The sequence below is a fragment of the Brassica oleracea genome, chromosome C4, assembly GCF_000695525.1.
Source record: "Brassica oleracea var. oleracea cultivar TO1000 chromosome C4, BOL, whole genome shotgun sequence".
Taxonomy (NCBI): Eukaryota; Viridiplantae; Streptophyta; class Magnoliopsida; order Brassicales; family Brassicaceae; genus Brassica; species Brassica oleracea.
In genome coordinates, this window is record NC_027751.1 from 17,551,690 (window position 1) to 17,556,122 (window position 4,433).

Genomic DNA, 4,433 nt, shown 5'->3' on the forward strand with positions numbered 1-4,433 from the left:
TATATATATATATATATATATATATATATTAAAAAAACTATATAGATATAATAATAAAAGTATTCAATTAAAAATTTAAATTGAAATAGTTGCAATACTAAAATATATATATTATACCTTAATTTATGTTATGAAAATTTAAAACAAAAATATTTTCTATAATTTTAAGAGATTTAAAAGTATAGTTTTTTTGTAACACTTTTTTTGCAACACATTTAAAAGTATAGTTTTATATATATATAGTTTTTACTTTAGTTATAATAATAACATTTTTAATAATTTTTAATTATAGAAAATGTAAATATTGTTAATTTATTATTTAACCACTCCTGCATTTAATAGTTAACCAGTCATAAGTCTCCCGTAAACTCCCGCAAACGCACTAATTTCTAACTGATGTACCAGTCATACAAATTTCTTAATAATGGTTTAAACCACAACACCCGCATCCGCAAACATCCACAACTCCATCTGCAACCGCTGTGGTTATACCAGTCGGCCCCTTAATGTCGTATTTTCATTCTTGTGATACATCTCGGTTTATTGTGTGTAATATATATAGCTGAGAATATTTGAGAAGCTTGACCTTGTAATTCGTAAGTTGTAATCAAGTCTCATTGTGTTGTGCATATAGAAGTGTGGTAGATATGAGTAGTTTTATGTTGTAGTTAATAAGTTATAATCTCGACTGGATATATATTTTAGTGCAATAATAATTTCTTTTAGTTAACTTCATTTTTTTTGGAAACTAAATTTAATGATAAAGAACTTTTCGTATAAGTCCAATTATCACATTAATGATTATTATGTTGAAATTATATATTTGGCAACTAAATGTGGATCTAAAACATATTTCGGCAGTATGACTTCTGTGGTGACTCCAACGGCGATTCTTCAGATCACAAACTTCCATTGAAGTGTGGATCACCCTGGATATAGGAAGCTCTCATCACACACTCCATCTCGTTCGATCTTAACTGGCGTATTTTTCACGGCAGCAAAGGTTGAGACTCCCATTGGAGTCTCGCTCTCTTCTCCATCAAGCGGATCTGTGCGTTGCCGATCTCTCTTGGTCGGCTCTCTGTGCAATATCAGATCTTCACGTTCGTTGACGTGTGATCACTGACTCCGGTTCACTGTCGTGTGATCACCGTCATTGGCTCTGGTTCATTGCCGAGCAATATCAAATCTCCACGTTCCCTGCCGTGTGATTACATTCGTTGATGATTGTCTCGCTTGTTTACATCAGATCGGCCCTGGTTCACGATCGTCTCGCTTGTTGCCGAGCAATATCAGATCTTCACGTTCACTGCCGTGTGATCACCCAAATATGGGATCTTCGTACCGTTCAAATTCAGCACATATGGCTGATATCAAGGGCAAGGGAATCCTCTATGAGGATGATGATGAACCGATCAAGTTAACGGATCATGATGTCTCCCAAAACATTAATGAATTCAAACTGTCTCTGATCGGAAAGATCCTGAACCCGAAAAAACAAAGCGTGGAGAAACTCCTCCAGAAAATGCCGGTTCAATGGGGAATGGAGGATCGCATCACTGTAAATGACTTGGGAAATGGAAAGTTTTTACTCAACTTTACCACCGAAGAGGAGCTAAACTCTGTTCTTCGACAGAGTCCGTTCCACTTCAACTTCTGTATGTTTGTGCTGGTTCGCTGGGAGCCCATTGTTCATGATGACTATCCTTGGATAATACCATTTTGGACTAGACTGATTGGTGTACCCCTGCACCTATGGACTGAGAACAACCTGAGAGAAATAGGTTCCCGGCTGGGACATGTTCATCAGGACACAATAGAGCTGATTGAAGGCAGAATGCTTTTAGATTTTGACTCTCGTCGGCCACTAAAGTTTGCAAGGAAGGCTGAATCTCCGGAGGGAGATGAGGTTACGATTGAAATTAAGTACGAGATGTTGTTTAAGTATTGTTCTACTTGTGGTATGCTTACACATGAGAAGGAGTATTGTCCTTCGATACAGCGCTAAGGCGTCTTTGCGCGGGTTCAGCTGCAGGAGCATAGGCCACAGCAGTACTCAAAACCATTGGTTAAGAAGGAACCCAATGCGCTACACTCGAAAGCGTTGGCTGGTCCATATCTTAAGCAGTCTAGCTATGCTACTGGGAGGCAGGCTATTGAAGGGCGAAGCTATGATTTGAATAACCCCCGTGAGGCTTATAAGGGCCATGCGGATAGGGTTATTCGCCGGCGGGATGAACCGTCTTGGAGGAAGAAGTATGGGGGTGCGCGAGAGGAGGCAAAGCCTTACGACAGGTACATTGGTGCAACCTGGCGCGAGAAGAAGTCCCAGCCCCAGGGCCGCCATGATGGGAATGTGGTACGTGATCGGCTGCTGCGTGTATCGCTGGATCGTGCTGATGGTCCAGATGATCACCAAAGGCAAAGGGCCTCTTCACCGCCGAGGGAAAGTGCTAAGAGTGTGCAGGCTGATTGCGAGGTTCCTCCACTGCAGTCTCCAGCGCGTCCGAGTCCTGATCAGAGAGGCTTGGGTAGGGCTACTGGTACGAGGAGAATAGCCAGTACTATTGTCACGCCTTCCCGGGGAGATGGCGTAGATGGGAACGTAACGAAACGTCTAAAAGGGACTCCTCGATCTCTAGCTTTTGATACTTTGACGGAGCAGGATCCAAAACCGACTACGGAGAATGATCAGGTGATTGAAGCACTCGACGATATGGATATTACAAAGCAGTTAGATGATGGTTTGATGGATAGTGAGATACAAGATGATGATTTGATGGGAGTGGAGCTCGCGGAAATGGAAGCCAAGAGCAGGCAGGGTAGGGAAGTTCGTGGTTCTGATCAGAAATCACAGAGGTTGGCTGGTAGATCATCGAGACATATTAAGCATGGTTACAAGTCGAGTGCTCCATTGGGCATTCAGAAAAGAAATTTGAGATTCTTCTTCGAGGATCTCCATTGAAGAGATCAAAGAGTGATGGTTCGTCTCATGTATTTCGTGAGTCTGGTGGGACTGGAGGCTTAAGACGCCACCACCATAGCTCGAGGAAGAGAACCGGCTCTTCAAAGGATGATGGTTTGATGGGATCCAAAAACCCATCCCACTTTGATCAATGAGGACGCTCAGTTGGAACTGTAGAGGGATTGGAAACGACCTCACAGTTCGACGCCTTACGGAGATGTGTCGGAAGCATCGTCCAGGACTTGTGTTTCTTTCTAAGACGAAGAATAGAAGGCTACTGTTGCAAAACATGCAGACCGACTTCGGATATGATCATTTGTTTACTGTTGAGCCACTTGGACTCAGCGGAGGTTTAGCTTTGTTTTTTATGGATGAGTTTCAAGTTAATGTTTTGTTTTCGAATAATCGTATGATTGACATTGAGGCAATCATTAATGGAATAAAAGTCTATATGACGTTTGTTTATGGTGACCCTGTACTAGAAAGACGAGATCAAGTTTGGGAACATCTTACGCGTTTCTCAACAACAAGAAATGGACCTTGGTTTATGATAGGAGACTTTAATGAAATAACATGTCATAACGAAAAGACAGGAGGAAGACAACGCCCTGATAGCTCTTTTCTTCCGTTTAAGCAGATGCTTAATGATTGTGGCATGTTAGAATTTCCTTTCACGGGAGATATGCTTTCTTGGGTGGGGAAGAGAGCTGGAGGATCAACAGTTCGATGTCGTTTAGACAGAGCAGTAGGAAATGCGGACTGGCATGAGAAGTTTCCACACTCGAATGTTAAGTACCTGAGGCTATGGGGATCGGATCATCGTCCGATTCTTGCAGACATACTCATAAAGCCAACAAGAAGATCCAAAAAGTTTAAATTTGATAAAAGATGGTTGGATAATGAGGAGTTACGGCAGGTTATCCTTGAGGGATGGAAATCACCTGATCTTCCTCCAGGCGCAAGTATTATGGAACATATTTCCAGCTGCAGGAGAGCCTTGAGTGAATGGCGGAAGCTAAATAATGTCAATTCGGCAAAATTAGTGGAAGAGCTTAAAGAAAAGGTGGAAGGCTTATATGCAGATGATAATGCCACGACTGAGAAAATTGCAGCAGCTCTGAAGGAACTCTCCCATGCTCTTAAAGCGGAAGAGATGTTCTGGAAGCAAAAGAGTTGGGTGCTTTGGCTGAGAGAGGGAGATAGAAACACAAAATTCTTTCATGCATTGACGAAGCAAAGAAGAGCAAGGAATAAGATTACACAGCTCCTAGATGAGAATGGGAACATTATCGAGGATGAAGAAGGACTTGTAGTCATTGCTACTAGTTACTTCAGGCAGATTTTTGAATCATCGAACCCGGAGGAAATCGAGGAGGCGCTAGCTCAGGTGCCAACAACAATAACTGGTGCTATGAATGACCACCTTACAGCTCCGGTCTCTGAATGGGAGGTCAAATTAGCGCTTTTT